Source organism: Bombina bombina, chromosome 2 (genome assembly GCF_027579735.1).
Source record: "Bombina bombina isolate aBomBom1 chromosome 2, aBomBom1.pri, whole genome shotgun sequence".
Classification (NCBI taxonomy): domain Eukaryota; kingdom Metazoa; phylum Chordata; class Amphibia; order Anura; family Bombinatoridae; genus Bombina; species Bombina bombina.
This window is the reverse complement of record NC_069500.1, coordinates 1,344,355,419-1,344,376,010: the sequence shown is the minus strand read 5'-3', so window position 1 is coordinate 1,344,376,010 and position 20,592 is coordinate 1,344,355,419.

Genomic DNA, 20,592 nt, shown 5'->3' with positions numbered 1-20,592 from the left:
TATAGAAAATAAATGAACCAAGTAGCAGGATGAGGAAGGGGTTAATGTGGCTTTGAAATCACTCAGTGTGGTAGATAGAGGGTGATAATTCAATTGAGAACAACATATGCAAAAAAGCAAGTAATGAATGATTCATAAAAAATGTTCCCTTTCAGCTGAAATGCTGCTCCTTATATGTGGATACTAATTACTGTTGCTATCGAATGTCCACAATAACAGTGGGGAAATGAATCCCTGTATGCAACTTGAGGAAACAGTACCTGCTAAAAAATTATATGTCTATATTTGGAAGCCGGCTCAGCGCACTCACCGATCTGTCCTCTCGAAGTCCAGGCTCCGTTACAGATGCTGTCAGTCGACCGCCCCACACCTCAACTGCTGCTTGTCTTTCCTTTGTTCTCCAGTCGTCCCTACGAAGACCAGGCTTCGTCACAGTGGGTCCCGGTAAAGAAACGCTGCACCAATGTGCAGCCGCTAGCTTCTCTGGAGCCGTCAAACCGGAAATGACCACAATACTCTGTGAACCAATGGGGGAGCTGGAAGCAGGAGGTGCGTCCGTGGGCTTGTGCATCTGGGCCAATGCAAATATCCAAATCTCAATGCTGTGAATTATCTCACCAAAAAAGCCGACTCCACGGCTTGCCACGTAGGAAGTGTTGCTGCTCGTAAGGGCATTAGACATCCAACCCAAGGAGAAAGAACAATGAGCAGCAACGATGAGGTAAAATAAAACGTAGCTTTTATTAATGCAAAAGCATTAAAAAGTTCATGGAGGTGCAAAGATACAAGTGAAGTAAGACAGTATACACGTTTCGGCGTTGTGCCGTAATCACTACTGCTAAAGAACACTCTATGAGCTTAATTTAAAAAGGGTGTGTAAACCCCCTATTGGTTAAAACATATTCAAATAAGGATACTCCTTTATGACATCACACAATTGTATCTAATGAGACACTGAACCTGTCAGAATAATTGTCTAACACAACAAACAATAATAAGATCAACCCTAGGTCCTAAAGCTCATATATGACTATATATATATATATATATACACAAAATCATCCTATTACAATAATGAACATTCATTAATGAAAAAATGTATAAAACAAAATGAGCAAAATAGACATCAGTCCTGCATCTACAAATCTTGATAGATTATGATATAATACAAAACACACAGATGAATAGGGCCCAAAATTAATGATGCTACAGCTTAAAGTGGACATACATGAATATGTATAAATAAATATCCATGCTGAATATTAAATATGAAAATGAGCCATAGCAACAAAAATATATAAATTGGGCAATCGTTGACTATTGTATACATGGTATATGTGTGTTGTGAGGGATTAAAGCTAAATATAATAAAACCGAAACCCTTTGGTATATAGGTGGTAAAATGAGATAAAGATATATAATGATACCACTAAAAGAGGAATACTATGCAGACAGCAAATCTGGGTATATGGGATAATGTCCATATTGTAAATGGATCATTCCCAATAGTTGATTAAATTGTACTCAGTATTGAGGCCAAGCAGTAATTTGGTGGAGAGTTTAAATATCCAAGCATCTCACGCTTTTCAAGCAGCTTTTGTCTATCCCCACCCCTTTTAGGAGTGGGTATGTGATCTATGGCCTGCCACTTGAAAGAGGCATCATCTTTATTGTGTTTGGTACAGAAGTGTTGAACTATAGGCGAGGATGATTTCCCCACTCTAATGGTGGATAAATGTTCCCTAATACGGGACCTTATGTCCCGTGTCGTAAGCCCTAAGTACTGAACCTTGCACAAAGTGCAAGTTATGGGATATATTACAAACTGAGATGTACAGTTTAGACAAAAATTGATCTCATATGTACGTTGTGTGACACAGGACGTGAATGTATCAGATGTATATATATAGTCACACGGTTTGCATCTGCTACTCCCACACCTGAACATACCCTTGTGGGTGAGCCATGAACTCACTGTGGCCCGAGGGTGGCTCAAAACAGTAGGTGATAAGTAATTGCCAAGAGTTTTATTACGGCGATAAAAACACTTCATCACTTCAGCCACACAATAAGTGAGTTTATCGTCTGCCACAAGGAGTTTGAAATGCTTTTTAACAATACTACATACTTCATTATAGTCAGTACTATAATCAGTCACAAACGTTACTTTGTTGGTATTACATATTGGTTTTTTGTTGTTAGCGATTCTTTTCCCATGTAGCATTGCTGTGCAATCCATACCCTGTACTTCCCTAGCTGCCCTATTGATAACTTTTTTCGGGTACCCCCTATTTTTCAAACGATCTACAAGATCTGTTTGATGTTACATGTACACCTTTTCTGTCAAGCAATTTCTCTTCGCTCTAATCATCTGGCCCTTGGCTATGGAGTATAATACACTTTTGGGGTGGCAACTTTTGGCGTGTAGAACCGCATTGCCTGAAATAGGCTTTCTGTAAATGCATGTCTCAATTTTACCTGTAGTTTTGCCATAGAGAGTTATATCCAAAAAATTGATGGTATCCCTGTGTATTTCATGGGTGAATTTTAAATTTAAATTGTTCTTGTTGATGTAAGCCAAAAAATTAATCAAATCTCCAGCATTACCTTGCCAAATTAACAACAGGTCGTCAATAAAGCGACCGTAGTATGCAATGCTTTGTCTGAAGGGGTTCCCATCTCCATAGATGTGGGACAGCTCCCACCAACCCATGTACAGGTTGGCGTAAGAGGGCGCAAACTTCGCCCCCATTGCTGTCCCACATTTCTGGAGATAGAAAACCCGCTCAAACTCAAAATAGTTATGGCTTAAAAGAAATGCTGTGACCTCAATCACATATCTTTTAAAATCAGAATCCAAATTAGAATAATGTGTCAACATATAATCCATAGCCTCAAGGCCAGATGTGTGGGGTATTGAAGAGTATAAAGCTGTAACATCAATAGTTAACCAATTGCACAAAGGATCCCATGTCAGGTTGTCCATGACCCTCAGAACATGTTTAGTGTCCTGTAGATAGCTCGGTAGAGCTTTGACCAGAGGGCACAGAATGGCATCAAGCCACTCTGAAAGATGTTCAAAAAGGGATCCAATCCCACTGACTATAGGACGACCAGTGACATTTTCCAGGGACTTATGCACCTTCGGGAGATGGTGGAATACAGGAGTTACTGGGAACTCAATGTATAAATAATCAAAGGTATTTCTGTCCAGAAAACCTTTTTCCAAGCCATCATCCAGAAGGTGCATAAGTTCTACCTGGAAACGCTTTGTGGGATTAGTATTGAGGAGTGTGTACTGGATAGGATTGTTTAATTGACGTAAAGCCTCATTCTTATAGTCCACGGTATCCATGACCACAACAGAGCCCCCCTTGTCAGCATTACGTATCACAATTTGGTCATTATCCTTTAACTCTTTTAGGGCTTTTCTCTCTGATTGTGACAAATTATCAGGAGATTTTTTACCCTGAAAAGCAAGGTCCCTAAGGTCCTTCTCAACCCTATTATAGAATTTTTCTACAAGGGGGCCTCTGCTGTGGACTGGATAAAACGTGGAGGGCTTTTTATAGCCAACAAATTTATCTATATGTGCTGTTCCCATATCAGCAGTACTCTCCATATCCATAGAATCCAAAGTAATAATATCACAAGTTTCAGAAAACGTAAGGTCATTGTTTAAATTTACCCTTGTGATATTGGAACCAGGAGAGTCAGCTGGGGTGGGTAAGATGTCTTGCTCTGTGTCAGAAAAGTGTTTTTTCAATGTTATGTTGCGGACTAAACGATTAATATCCAGCATCGTCTTGAACAAGTCAAATCTAGAAAGTGGTACAAAGCCTAATCCTAGACTTAAAAGTTTGACTTGTGAATCACTCAAGACAATGCTGGATAAATTAATCACACTGAAGGTGCATATTTGTTGTTGGTTCCTTTCAAAGCCCTTGAGGGATAGCGATTCTGAGCTTTCTGTGTATTCCCTCCCCCCTTGGGGTTCATGGGGGCTTTGGGAAAAACCTGATCCATTAAGGTGTTACTTGTGTGGGTTATTTGTGCCTGCTGTAAATCTATTTGATTGTGAGCTGGTACAATTTGAGTATTTGTATTACTAGTATTTTTAGATTTAACAGATGGTGCTGTACTCATATATGGTGTCTGTGCCTTCTGTGTAGTAGTGTTTTTCAGAATGCCAGGTCTTATTTCATTTGAAAGTTCATTGTCTGTGATGTATTTATCATCCCCAGACTCTACATCGCTATCTGAAAAAGTAACACGTTGGCTGCTATTGGATCTTTGATTCCTATTACTTGATCTACCCCTACTCCTATTTCTGTTTTGCTGTCTGCGAGTATAAAACCTCTGTGTCCTATTCCATACATGTATGGTATCAGTGTCATAGTCTGCTTGATCACGTAGGTACTTAACATGTTTGGTATTCATAACTGAGGCTTTTATATTGGCCATAGACTTCCTCAGTACCTCATCAAACCTAGGGTAATCAATTTCATGTTTACGTGTATTAAGCTCAACTTGGATGGTGTTAATATTCTCTCTTAAATCATTCAACAATTTGTTCTTATATGACATCAACAAAATCATTAATCTTACAGAGCATTCGTTTACTATAGTGTTCCAATTATATATGAACTCAGCGTCCTCTGTTTCAAAAGTGGGATATTTTGAGATTCTAAGACCTCTGGGTATCATCTTCATATCTAAATATTTCCCCAGTGTCCATATGTCCCACTGCAATCTAGTTTCTTTGGTACACAATTTATCCATTTCTTGGAACAAATCTGTGAGTGCAAGATCAGACTTGTTTGTTGAAAATATTTTAGCAAGTTCAGTTGGAAGTTCATCCCTAGGAACAACGGGTATCAGTGAATAGAATTGTTGTTGTGTCTCCTCCATAATAAAACAACTTCCAGTTAACCTTCTAAACTCAAACCCGCAGTGCTGCCCAATAGCACTATATAGAAAATAAATGAACCAAGTAGCAGGATGAGGAAGGGGTTAATGTGGCTTTGAAATCACTCAGTGTGGTAGATAGAGGGTGATAATTTTGCATATGTTGTTCTCAATAATAATTGAGAACAACATATGCAAAAAAGCAAGTAATGAATGATTCATAAAAAATGTTCCCTTTCAGCTGAAATGCTGCTCCTTATATGTGGATCCTAATTACTGTTGCTATCGAATGTCCACAATAACAGTGGGGAAATGAATCCCTGTATGCAACTTGAGGAAACAGTACCTGCTAAAAAATTATATGTCTATATTTGGAAGCCGGCTCAGCGCACTCACCGATCTGTCCTCTCGAAGTCCAGGCTCCGTTACAGATGCTGTCAGTCGACCGCCCCACACCTCAACTGCTGCTTGTCTTTCCTTTGTTCTCCAGTCATCCCTACGAAGACCAGGCTTCGTCACAGTGGGTCCCGGTAAAGAAACGCTGCACCAATGTGCAGCCGCTAGCTTCTCTGGAGCCGTCAAACCGGAAATGACCACAATACTCTGTGAACCAATGGGGGAGCTGGAAGCAGGAGGTGCGTCCGTGGGCTTGTGCATCTGGGCCAATGCAAATATCCAAATCTCAAAGCTGTGAATTATCTCACCAAAAAAGCCGACTCCACGGCTTGCCACGTAGGAAGTGTTGCTGCTCGTAAGGGCATTAGACATCCAACCCAAGGAGAAAGAACAATGAGCAGCAACGATGAGGTAAAATAAAACGTAGCTTTTATTAATGCAAAAGCAATAAAAAGTTCATGGAGGTGCAAAGATACAAGTGAAGTAAGACAGTATACACGTTTCGGCGTTGTGCCGTAATCACTACTGCTAAAGAACACTCTATGAGCTTAATTTAAAAAGGGTGTGTAAACCCCCTATTGGTTAAAACATATTCAAATAAGGATACTCCTTTATGACATCACACAATTGTATCTAATGAGACACTGAACCTGTCAGAATAATTGTCTAACACAACAAACAATAATAAGATCAACCCTAGGTCCTAAAGCTCATATATGACTATATATATATATATATATATATATATACACAAAATCATCCTATTACAATAATGAACATTCATTAATGAAAAAATGTATAAAACAAAATGAGCAAAATAGACATCAGTCCTGCATCTACAAATCTTGATAGATTATGATATAATACAAAACACACAGATGAATAGGGCCCAAAATTAATGATGCTACAGCTTAAAGTGGACATACATGAATATGTATAAATAAATATCCATGCTGAATATTAAATATGAAAATGAGCCATAGCAACAAAAATATATAAATTGGGCAATCGTTGACTATTGTATACATGGTATATGTGTGTTGTGAGGGATTAAAGCTAAATATAATAAAACCGAAACCCTTTGGTATATAGGTGGTAAAATGAGATAAAGATATATAATGATACCACTAAAAGAGGAATACTATGCAGACAGCAAATCTGGGTATATGGGATAATGTCCATATTGTAAATGGATCATTCCCAATAGTTGATTAAATTGTACTCAGTATTGAGGCCAAGCAGTAATTTGGTGGAGAGTTTAAATATCCAAGCATCTCACGCTTTTCAAGCAGCTTTTGTCTATCCCCACCCCTTTTAGGAGTGGGTATGTGATCTATGGCCTGCCACTTGAAAGAGGCATCATCTTTATTGTGTTTGGTACAGAAGTGTTGAACTATAGGCGAGGATGATTTCCCCACTCTAATGGTGGATAAATGTTCCCTAATACGGGACCTTATGTCCCGTGTCGTAAGCCCTAAGTACTGAACCTTGCACAAAGTGCAAGTTATGAGATATATTACAAACTGAGATGTACGGATAAGACAAAAATTGATCTCATATGTACGTTGTGTGACACAGGACGTGAATGTATCAGATGTATATATATAGTCACACGGTTTGCATCTGCTACTCCCACACCTGAACATACCCTTGTGGGTGAGCCATGAACTCACTGTGGCCCGAGGGTGGCTCAAAACAGTAGGTGATAAGTAATTGCCAAGAGTTTTATTACGGCGATAAAAACACTTCATCACTTCAGCCACACAATAAGTGAGTTTATCGTCTGCCACAAGGAGTTTGAAATGCTTTTTAACAATACTACATACTTCATTATAGTCAGTACTATAATCAGTCACAAACGTTACTTTGTTGGTATTACATATTGGTTTTTTGTTGTTAGCGATTCTTTTCCCATGTAGCATTGCTGTGCGATCCATACCCTGTACTTCCCTAGCTGCCCTATTGATAACTTTTTTCGGGTACCCCCTATTTTTCAAACGATCTACAAGATCTGTTTGATGTTACATGTACACCTTTTCGGTCGAGCAATTTCTCTTCGCTCTAATCATCTGGCCCTTGGCTATGGAGTATAATACACTTTTGGGGTGGCAACTTTTGGCGTGTAGAACCGCATTGCCTGAAATAGGCTTTCTGTAAATGCATGTCTCAATTTTACCTGTAGTTTTGCCATAGAGAGTTATATCCAAAAAATTGATGGTATCCCTGTGTATTTCATGGGTGAATTTTAAATTTAAATTGTTCTTGTTGATGTAAGCCAAAAAATTAATCAAATCTCCAGCATTACCTTGCCAAATTAACAACAGGTCGTCAATAAAGCGACCGTAGTATGCAATGCTTTGTCTGAAGGGGTTCCCATCTCCATAGATGTGGGACAGCTCCCACCAACCCATGTACAGGTTGGCGTAAGAGGGCGCAAACTTCGCCCCCATTGCTGTCCCACATCTCTGGAGATAGAAAACCCGCTCAAACTCAAAATAGTTATGGCTTAAAAGAAATGCTGTGACCTCAATCATATATCTTTTAAAATCAGAATCCAAATTAGAATAATGTGTCAACATATAATCCATAGCCTCAAGGCCAGATGTGTGGGGTATTGAAGAGTATAAAGCTGTAACATCAATAGTTAACCAATTGCACAAAGGATCCCATGTCAGGTTGTCCATGACCCTCAGAACATGTTTAGTGTCCTGTAGATAGCTCGGTAGAGCTTTGACCAGAGGGCACAGAATGGCATCAAGCCACTCTGAAAGATGTTCAAAAAGGGATCCAATCCCACTGACTATAGGACGACCAGTGACATTTTCCAGGGACTTATGCACCTTCGGGAGATGGTGGAATACAGGAGTTACTGGGAACTCAATGTATAAATAATCAAAGGTATTTCTGTCCAGAAAACCTTTTTCCAAGCCATCATCCAGAAGGTGCATAAGTTCTACCTGGAAACGCTTTGTGGGATTAGTATTGAGGAGTGTGTACTGGATAGGATTGTTTAATTGACGTAAAGCCTCATTCTTATAGTCCACGGTATCCATGACCACAACAGAGCCCCCCTTGTCAGCATTACGTATCACAATTTGGTCATTATCCTTTAACTCTTTTAGGGCTTTTCTCTCTGATTGTGACAAATTATCAGGAGATTTTTTACCCTGAAAAGCAAGGTCCCTAAGGTCCTTCTCAACCCTATTATAGAATTTTTCTACAAGGGGGCCTCTGCTGTGGACTGGATAAAACGTGGAGGGCTTTTTATAGCCAACAAATGTATCTATATGTGCTGTTCCCATATCAGCAGTACTCTCCATATCCATAGAATCCAAAGTAATAATATCACAAGTTTCAGAAAACGTAAGGTCATTGTTTAAATTTACCCTTGTGATATTGGAACCAGGAGAGTCAGCTGGGGTGGGTAAGATGTCTTGCTCTGTGTCAGAAAAGTGTTTTTTCAATGTTATGTTGCGGACTAAACAATTAATATCCAGCATCGTCTTGAACAAGTCAAATCTAGAAAGTGGTACAAAGCCTAATCCTAGACTTAAAAGTTTGACTTGTGAATCACTCAAGACAATGCTGGATAAATTAATCACACTGAAGGTGCATATTTGCTGTTGGTTCCTTTTAAAGCCCTTGAGGGATAGCGATTCTGAGCTTTCTGTGTATTCCCTCCCCCCTTGGGGTTCATGGGGGCTTTGGGAAAAACCTGATCCATTAAGGTGTTACTTGTGTGGGGTATTTGTGCCTGCTGTAAATCTATTTGATTGTGAGCTGGTACAATTTGAGTATTTGTATTACTAGTATTTTTAGATTTAACAGATGGTGCTGTACTCATATATGGTGTCTGTGCCTTCTGTGTAGTAGTGTTTTTCAGAATGCCAGGTCTTATTTCATTTGAAAGTTCATTGTCTGTGATGTATTTATCATCCCCAGACTCTACATCGCTATCTGAAAAAGTAACACGTTGGCTGCTATTGGATCTTTGATTCCTATTACTTGATCTACCCCTACTCCTATTTCTGTTTTGCTGTCTGCGAGTATAAAACCTCTGTGTCCTATTCCATACATGTATGATATCAGTGTCATAGTCTGCTTGATCACGTAGGTACTTAACATGTTTGGTATTCATAACTGAGGCTTTTATATTGGCCATAGACTTCCTCAGTACCTCATCAAACCTAGGGTAATCAATTTCATGTTTACGTGTATTAAGCTCAACTTGGATGGTGTTAATATTCTCTCTTAAATCATTCAACAATTTGTTCTTATATGACATCAACAAAATCATTAATCTTACAGAGCATTCCTTTAATATAGTGTTCCAATTATCTATGAACTCAGTGTCCTCTGTTTCAAAAGTGGGATATTTTGAGATTCTAAGACCTCTGGGTATCATCTTCATATCTAAATATTTCCCCAGTGTCCATATGTCCCACTGCAATCTAGTTTCTTTGGTACACAATTTATCCATTTCTTGGAACAAATCTGTGAGTGCAAGATCAGACTTGTTTGTTGAAAATATTTTAGCAAGTTCAGTTGGAAGTTCATCCCTAGGAACAACGGGTATCAGTGAATAGAATTGTTGTTGTGTCTCCTCCATAATAAAACAACTTCCAGTTAACCTTCTAAACTCAAACCTGCAGTGCTGCCCAATAGCACTATATAGAAAATAAATGAACCAAGTAGCAGGATGAGGAAGGGGTTAATGTGGCTTTGAAATCACTCAGTGTGGTAGATAGAGGGTGATAATTCAATTGAGAACAACATATGCAAAAAAGCAAGTAATGAATGATTCATAAAAAATGTTCCCTTTCAGCTGAAATGCTGCTCCTTATATGTGGATACTAATTACTGTTGCTATCGAATGTCCACAATAACAGTGGGGAAATTAATCCCTGTATGCAACTTGAGGAAACAGTACCTGCTAAAAAATGATATGTCTATATTTGGAAGCCGGCTCAGCGCACTCACCGATCTGTCCTCTCGAAGTCCAGGCTCCGTTACAGATGCTGTCAGTCGACCGCCCCACACCTCAACTGCTGCTTGTCTTTCCTTTGTTCTCCAGTCGTCCCTACGAAGACCAGGCTTCGTCACAGTGGGTCCCGGTAAAGAAACGCCTCACCGATGTGCAGCCGCTAGCTTATCTGGAGCCGTCAAACCGGAAATGACCACAATACTCTGTGAACCAATGGGGGAGCTGGAAGCAGGAGGTGCGTCCGTGGGCTTGTGCGTCTGGGCCAATGCAAATATCCAAATCTCAATGCTGTGAATTATCTCACCAAAAAAGCCGACTCCACGGCTTGCCACTTAGGAAGTGTTGCTGCTCGTAAGGGCATTAGACATCCAACCCAAGGAGAAAGAACAATGAGCAGACACAATGAGGTAAAATAAAACGTAGCTTGTTGAAAATATTTTAGCAAGTTCAGTTGGAAGTTCATCCCTAGGAACAACGGGTATCGGTGAATAGAATTGTTGTTGTGTCTCCTCCATAATAAAACAACTTCCAGTTAACCTTCTAAACTCAAACCCGCAGTGATGCCCAATAGCACTATATAGAAAATAAATGAACCAAGTAGCAGGATGAGGAAGGGGTTAATGTGGCTTTGAAATCACTCAGTGTGGTAGATAGAGGGTGATAATTCAATTGAGAACAACATATGCAAAAAAGCAAGTAATGAATGATTCATAAAAAATGTTCCCTTTCAGCTGAAATGCTGCTCCTTATATGTGGATACTAATTACTGTTGCTATCGAATGTCCACAATAACAGTGGGGAAATGAATCCCTGTATGCAACTTGAGGAAACAGTACCTGCTAAAAAATGATATGTCTATATTTGGAAGCCGGCTCAGCGCACTCACCGATCTGTCCTCTCGAAGTCCAGGCTCCGTTACAGATGCTGTCAGTCGACCGCCCCACACCTCAACTGCTGTTTGTCTTTCCTTTGTTCTCCAGTCATCCCTACGAAGACCAGGCTTCGTCACAGTGGGTCCCGGTAAAGAAACCCCTCACCGATGTGCAGCCGCTAGCTTCTCTGGAGCCGTCAAACCGGAAATGACCACAATACTCTGTGAACCAATGGGGGAGCTGGAAGCAGGAGGTGTGTCCGTGGGCTTGTGCGTCTGGGCCAATGCAAATATCCAAATCTCAATGCTGTGAATTATCTCACCAAAAAAGCCGACTCCACGGATTGCCACTTAGGAAGTGTTGCTGCTCGTAAGGGCATTAGACATCCAACCCAAGGAGAAAAAACAATGAGCAACAACGATGAGGTAAAATAAAACGTAGCTTTTATTAATGCAAAAGCATTAAAAAGTTCATGGAGGTGCAAAGATACAAGTGAAGTAAGACAATATACGCGTTTCGGCGTTGTGCCGTAATCACTACTGCTAAAGAACACTCTATGAGCTTAACTTAAAAAGGGTGTGTAAACCCCCTATTGGTTAAAACATATTCAAATAAGGATACTCCTTTATGACATCACACATTTGTATCTAATGAGACACTGAACCTGTCAGAATAATTGTCTAACACAACAAACAATAATAAGATCAACCATAGGTCCTAAAGCTCATATATGACTATATATATATATATATACACAAAACCATCCTATTACAATAATGAATATTCATTAATGAAAAAATGTATAAAACAAAATGAGCAAAATAGACATCAGTCCTGCATCTACAAATCTTGATAGATTATGATATAATACAAAACACACAGATGAATAGGGCCCAAAATTAATGATGCTACAGCTTAAAGTGGACATACATGAATATGTATAAATAAATATCCATGCTGAATATTAAATATGAAAATGAGCCATAGCAACAAAAATATATAAATTGGGCAATCGTTGACTATTGCATACATGGTATAGGTGTGTTGTGAGGGATTAAAGCTAAATATAATAAAACCGAAACCCTTTGGTATATAGGTGGTAAAATGAGATAAAGATATATAATGATACCACTAAAAGAGGAATACTACGCAGACAGCAAATCTGGGTATATGGTATATGGGATAATGTCCATATTGTAAATGGATCATTCCCAATAGTTGATTAAATCGTACTCAGCATTGAGGCCAAGCGGTAATTTGGTGGAGAGTTTAAATATCCAAAGCATCTCACGCTTTTCAAGCAGCTTTTGTCTATCCCCACCCCTTTTAGGAGTGGGTATGTGATCTATGGCCTGCCACTTGAAAGAGGCATCATCTTTATTGTGTTTGGTACAGAAGTGTTGAACTATAGGCGAGGATGATTTCCCCACTCTAATGGTGGATAAATGTTCCCTAATACGGGACCTTATGTCCCGTGTCGTAAGCCCTACGTACTGAACCTTGCACAAAGTGCAAGTTATGAGATATATTACAAACTGAGATGTACAGTTTAGACAAAAATTGATCTCATATGTACGTTGTGTGACACAGGACGTGAATGTATCAGATGTATATATATATAGTCACACGGTTTGCATCTGCTACTCCCACACCTGAACATACCCTTGTGGGTGAGCCATGAACTCACTGTGGCCCGAGGGTGGCTCAAAACAGTAGGTGATAAGTAATTGCCAAGAGTTTTATTACGGCGATAAGAACACCTCATCCCTTCAGCCACACAATTAGTGAGTTTATCGTCTGCCACAAGGAGTTTGAAATGCTTTTTAACAATACTACATACTTCATTACAGTCAGTATTATAATCAGTCACAAACGTTACTTTGTTGGTATTACATATTGTTTTTTTGTTGTTAGCGATTCTTTTCCCATGGTGTGCGATCCATACCCTGTACTTCCCTAGCTGCCCTATTGATAACTTTTTTCGGGTACCCCCTATTTTTCAAACGATCTACAAGATCTGTTTGATGTTCCATGTACACCTTTTCTGTCGAGCAATTTCTCTTCGCTCTAATCATCTGGCCCTTGGCTATGGAGTATAATACACTTTTGGGGTGGCAACTTTTGGCGTGTAGAACCGCATTGCCTGAAATAGGCTTTCTGTAAATGCATGTCTCAATTTTACCTGTAGTTTTGCCATAGAGCGTTATATCCAAAAAAATTGATGGTATCCCTGTGTATTTCATGGGTGAATTTTAAATTTAAATTGTTCTTGTTGATGTAAGCCAAAAAATTAATCAAATCTCCAGCATTACCTTGCAAAATTAACAACAGGTCGTCAATAAAGCGACCGTAGTATGCAATGCTTTGTCTGAAGGGGTTCCCATCTCCATAGATGTGGGACAGCTCCCACCAACCCATGTACAGATTGGCGTAAGAGGGCGCAAACTTCGCCCCCATTGCTGTCCCACATCTCTGGAGATAGAAAACCTCCTCAAACTCAAAATAGTTATGGCTTAAAAGAAATGCTGTAAACTCAATCACATATCTTTTAAAATCAGAATCCAAATTAGAATAATGTGTCAACATATAATCCATAGCCTCAAGGCCAGATGTGTGGGGTATTGAAGAGTATAAAGCTGTAACATCAATAGTTAACCAATTGCACAAAGGATCCCATGTCAGGTTGTCCATGACCCTCAGAACATGTTTAGTGTCCTGTAGATAGCTCGGTAGAGCTTTGACCAGAGGGCACAGAATGGCATCAAGCCACTCTGAAAGATGTTCAAAAAGGGATCCAATCCCACTGACTATAGGACGACCAGTGACATTTTCCAGGGACTTATGCACCTTCGGGAGATGGTGGAATACAGGAGTTACTGGGAACTCAATGTATAAATAATCAAAGGTATTTCTGTCCAGAAAACCTTTTTCCAAGCCATCATCCAGAAGGTGCATAAATTCTACCTGGAAACGCTTTGTGGGATTAGTATTGAGGAGTGTGTACTGGATAGGATCATTTAATTGACGTAAAGCCTCATTCTTATAGTCCACGGTATCCATGACCACAACAGAGCCCCCCTTGTCAGCATTACGTATCACAATTTGGTCATTATCCTTTAACTCTTTTAGGGCTTTTCTCTCTGATTGTGACAAATTATCAGGAGATTTTTTACCCTGAAAAGCAAGGTCCCTAAGGTCCTTCTCATTGGTTCATAGAGTATTGTGGTCATTTCCGGTTTGACGGCTCCAGAGAAGCTAGCGGCTGCAGCGTTTCTTTACCGGGACCCACTGTGATGAAGCCTGGTCTTCGTAGGGACGACTGGAGAACAAAGGAAAGACAAGCAGCAGTTGAGGTGTGGGGCGGTCGACTGACAGCATCTGTTACGGAGCCTGGACTTTGAGAGGACAGATCGGTGAGTGCGCTGAGCCGGCTTCCAAATATAGACATATAATTTTTTAGCAGGTACTGTTTCCTCAAGTTGCATACAGGGATTCATTTCCCCACTGTTATTGTGGACATTCGATAGCAACAGTAATTAGTATCCACATATAAGGAGCAGCATTTCAGCTGAAAGGGTACATTTTTTATGAATCATTCATTACTTGCTTTTTTGCATATGTTGTTCTCAATTGAATTATCACCCTCTATCTACCACACTGAGTGATTTCAAAGCCATATTAACCCCTTCCTCATCCTGCTACTTGGTTCATTTATTTTCTATATAGTGCTATTGGGCAGCACTGCGGGTTTGAGTTTAGAAGGTTAACTGGAAGTTGTTTTATTATGGAGGAGACACAACAACAATTCTATTCACTGATACCCGTTGTTCCTATGGATGAACTTCCAACTGAACTTGCTAAAATATTTTCAACAAACAAGTCTGATCTTGCACTCACAGATTTGTTCCAAGAAATGGATAAATTGTGTACCAAAGAAACTAGATTGCAGTGGGACATATGGACACTGGGGAAATATTTAGATATGAAGATGATACCCAGAGGTCTTAGAATCTCAAAATATCCCACTTTTGAAACAGAGGACACTGAGTTCATAGATAATTGGAACACTATACTAAACGAATGCTCTGTAAGATTAATGATTTTGTTGATGTCATATAAGAACAAATTGCTGAATGATTTAAGAGAGAATATTAACACCATCCAAGTTGAGTTTAATACACGTAAACATGAAATTGATTACCCTAAGTTTGATGAGGTACTGAGGAAGTCTATGGCCAATATAAAAGCCTCAGTTATGAATACCAAACATGTTAAGTACCTACGTGATCAAGCAGACTATGACACTGATACCATACATGTATGGAATAGGACACAGAGGTTTTATACTCGCAGTCAGCAAAACAGAATTAGGAGTAGGGGTAGATCACGTAATAGGAATAGAAGCCAACGTGTTACTTTTTCAGATAGCGATGTAGAGTCTGGGGATGATAAATACATCACAGACAATGAACTTTCAAATGAAATAAGACCTGGCATTCTGAAAAACACTACTACACAGAAGGCACAGACTCCATATATGAGTACAGCACCATCTGTTAAATCTAAAAATACTAGTAATACAAATACTCAAATTGTACCAGCTCACAATCAAATAGATTTACAGCAGGCACAAATACCCCACACAAGTAACACCTTAATGGATAAGTTTTTTCCCAAAGCCCCCATGAACCCCAAGGGGGGAGGGAATACACAGAAAGCTCAGAATCGCTATCCCTCAAGGGCTTTAAAAGGAACCAACAGCAAATATGCACCTTCAGTGTGATTAATTTATCCAGCATTGTCTTGAGTGATTCACAAGTCAAACTTTTAAGTCTAGGATTAGGCTTTGTACCACTTGCTAGATTTGACTTGTTCAAGACGATGCTGGATATTAATTGTTTAGTCCGCAACATAACATTGAAAAAACACTTTTCTGACACAGAGCAAGACATCTTACCCACCCCAGCTGACTCTCCTGGTTCCAATATCACAAGGGTAAATTTAAACAATGACCTTACGTTTTCTGAAACTTGTGATATTATTACTTTGGATTCTATGGATAGGGAGAGTACTGCTGATATGGGAACAGCACATATAGATAAATTTGTTGGCTATAAAAAGCCCTCCACGTTTTATCCAGTCCACAGCAGAGGCCCCCTTGTAGAAAAATTCTATAATAGGGTTGAGAAGGACCTTAGGGACCTTGCTTTTCAGGGTAAAAAATCTCCTGATAATTTGTCACAATCAGAGAGAAAAGCCCTAAAAGAGTTAAAGGATAATGACCAAATTGTGATACGTAATGCTGACAAGGGGGGCTCTGTTGTGGTCATGGATACCGTGGACTATAAGAATGAGGCTTTGCGTCAATTAAACAATCCTATCCAGTACACACTCCTCAATACTAATCCTACAAAGCGTTTCCAGGTAGAACTTATGCACCTTCTGGATGATGGCTTGGAAAAAGGTTTTCTGGACAGAAATACCTTTGATTATTTATACATTGAGTTCCCAGTAACTCCTGTATTCCACCATCTCCCGAAGGTGCATAAGTCCCTGGAAAATGTCACTGGTCGTCCTATAGTCAGTGGGATTGGATCCCTTTTTGAACATCTTTCAGAGTGGCTTGATGCCATTCTGTGCCCTCTGGTCAAAGCTCTACCGAGCTATCTACAGGACACTAAACATGTTCTGAGGGTCATGGACAACCTGACATGGGATCATTTGTGCAATTGGTTAACTATTGATGTTACAGCTTTATACTCTTCAATACCCCACACATCTGGCCTTGAGGCTATGGATTATATGTTGACACATTATTCTAATTTGGATTCTGATTTTAAAAGATATGTGATTGAGGTCACAGCATTTCTTTTAAGCCATAACTATTTTGAGTTTGAGGGGGTTTTCTATCTCCAGAGATGTGGGACAGCAATGGGGGCGAAGTTTGCGCCCTCTTACGCCAACCTGTACATGGGTTGGTGGGAGCTGTCCCACATCTATGGAGATGGGAACCCCTTCAGACAAAGCATTGCATACTACGGTCACTTTATTGACGACCTGTTGTTAATTTGGCAAGGTAATGCTGGAGATTTGATTAATTTTTTGGCTTACATCAACAAGAACAATTTAAATTTAAAATTCACCCATGAAATACACAGGGATAACATAAATTTTTTGGATATAACTCTCTATGGCAAAACTACAGGTAAAATTGAGACATGCATTTACAGAAAGCCTATTTCAGGCAATGCGGTTCTACACGCCAAAAGTTGCCACCCCCAAAAGTGTATTATACTCCATAGCCAAGGGCCAGATGATTAGAGCGAAGAGAAATTGCTCGACAGAAAAGGTGTACATGGAACATCAAACAGATCTTGTAGATTGTTTGAAAAATAGGGGGTACCCGAAAAAAGTTATCAATAGGGCAGCTAGGGAAGTACAGGGTATGGATCGCACACCAATGCTACATGGGAAAAGAATCGCTAACAACAAAAAACCAATATGTAATACCAACAAAGTAACGTTTGTGACTGATTATAGTACTGACTATAATGAAGTATGTAGTATTGTTAAAAAGCATTTCAAACTCCTTGTGGCAGACGATAAACTCACTAATTGTGTGGCTGAAGAGATGAGGTGTTCTTATCGCCGTAACAAAACTCTTGGCAATTACTTATCACCTACTGTTTTGAGCCACCCTCGGGCCACAGTGAGTTCATGGCTCACCCACAAGGGTATGTTCAGGTGTGGGAGTAGCAGATGCAAACCGTGTGACTATATATATATATATATACATCTGATACATTCACGTCCTGTGTCACACAACGTACATATGAGATCAATTTTTGTCTAAACTGTACATCTCAGTTTGTAATATATCTCATAACTTGCACTTTGTGCAAGGTTCAGTACGTAGGGCTTACGACACGGGACATAAGGTCCCGTATTAGGGAACATTTATCCACCATTAGAGTGGGGAAATCATCCTCGCCTATAGTTCAACACTTCTGTACCAAACACAATAAAGATGATGCCTCTTTCAAGTGGCAGGCCATAGATCACATACCCACTCCTAAAAGGGGTGGGGATAGACAAAAGCTGCTTGAAAAGCGTGAGATGCTTTGGATATTTAAACTCTCCACCAAATTACCGCTTGGCCTCAATGCCGAGTACGATTTAATCAACTATTGGGAATGATCCATTTACAATATGGACATTATCCCATATGCCATATACCCAGATTTGCTGTCTGCGTAGTATTCCTCTTTTAGTGGTATCATTATATATCTTTATCTCATTTTACCACCTATATACCAAAGGGTTTTGGTTTTATTATATTTAGCTTTAATCCCTCACAGCACACATATACCATGTATGCAATAGTCAACGATTGCCCAATTTATATATTTTTGTTGCTATGGCTCATTTTCATATTTAATATTCAGCATGGATATTTATATATACATATTCATGTATGTCCACTTTAAGCTGTAGCATCATTAATTTTGGGCCCTATTCATCTGTGTGTTTTGTATTATATCATAATCTATCAAGATTTGTAGATGCAGGACTGATGTCTATTTTGCTCATTTTGTTTTATACATTTTTTCATTAATGAATGTTCATTATTGTAATAGGATGATTTTGTGTGTATATATATATATATAGTCATATATGAGCTTTAGGACCTAGGGTTGATCTTATTATTGTTTGTTGTGTTAGACAATTATTCTGACAGGTTCAGTGTCTCATTAGATACAATTGTGTGATGTCATAAAGGAGTATCCTTATTTGAATATGTTTTAACCAATAGGGGGTTTACACACCCTTTTTAAGTTAAGCTCATAGAGTGTTCTTTAGCAGTAGTGATTACGGCACAACGCCGAAACGCGTAAACTGTCTTACTTCACTTGTATCTTTGCACCTCCATGAACTTTTTAATGCTTTTGCATTAATAAAAGCTACGTTTTATTTTACCTCATCGTTGCTGCTCATTGTTCTTTCTCCTTGGGTTGGACAGTTGTGATATTGTCTGTCTGAAAACAAATGAACGGTTCTCTTCAACAGAGGCCACACCTGAAGAACCCTGAAGATAGCACAGAGTTCTAAAATATTAATTGATAACCTTGCCTCTTGAGGTTTCAAAACCCCTTGTGCTGTCAGAGAAAGCTCGCCAACCTGGAAGACTTTCATCTGTTGTGATCACAGACCAGGTTGGACAAACAAAAGAGGCCCCTTGAATTATATGATGGTGATCTAACCACCAAGTCAGAGAGAGTCGAACTTTAGGATTTAAGGATATTAATTGTGATATCTTTGTATAATCCCTGCACCATTGGTTCATATGAAAACGAGAAAAGGGGATCGCGTCCGACGCTGCAGTCATGAGACCTAAAACTTCCATGCACATAGCCACTGAAGGGAATGACTGAGACTGAAGGTTCCGACAAGCTGAAACCAATTTTAAACGTCTCTTGTCTGTTAGAGACAGAGTCACGGACACTGAATCTATCTGGAAACCTAAAAGGTGACCCTTGTCAGAGGAATCAAAATAACTTTTTGGTAAATTGATCCTCCAACCATGTCTCTGAAGAAAACACTAGTTGATTTGTGTGAGATTCTGCAGAATGTAAAGACTGAGCTAGAACCAAGATATCATCCAAATAAGGAAATACCGCAATACCCCGTTCTCTGATTTGAGAGTAGGGCAACGAGAACCTTTGAAAAGATTCTTGGACCTGCGCAAGGCCAAACGGAAGAGCGATGAATTGGTAATGCTTGTCTAGAAAAGAGAATCTCAGAAACTGATAATGGTCTGGATAAATCAGAATATGAAGATAAGCATCCTGTAAGTCTATTGTGGACATATAATGCCTTTGCAGAACAAAAGGCAGAGTAGTCCTTATAGTCACCATTTTGAAAGTTAACACTCTTACATAACGATTTAAAATTTTCAGATCCAAAACTGGTCTGAAAGAATTTTCTCTCTTTGGAACAATGAATAGATTTGAATAAAACCCCAAGACCCTGTTCCTGAAACGGAACTGGTATGATTACCCCTGAAAGCTCCAGGTCTGAAACACACTTCAGAAAAGCTTGAGTCTTTACTGGAATGTGTGAGAGAAAATACCTTCTCACAGGAGGTCTAACTCTGAATCCTATTTGGTACCCTTGAGAGACAATAGTCTGAATCCAATGATTTTGGACAGAATCTGCCCAAATGTTTTGGAAGAATCTCAATCTGCCCCCTACCAGCTGAGCTGGAATGAGGGCCGCCCCTTCATGCAGACTTGGGGGCTGGTTTTGATTTCTTAAATGGTTTGGATTTATTCCAACTTGAAGAAGGTTTCCAATTGGAACCAGATTCTTTGGGGGAAGGATTAGGTTTCTGTACCTTATTTTGTCGACAGGAACGAAAGCAGTTAGAAGCTT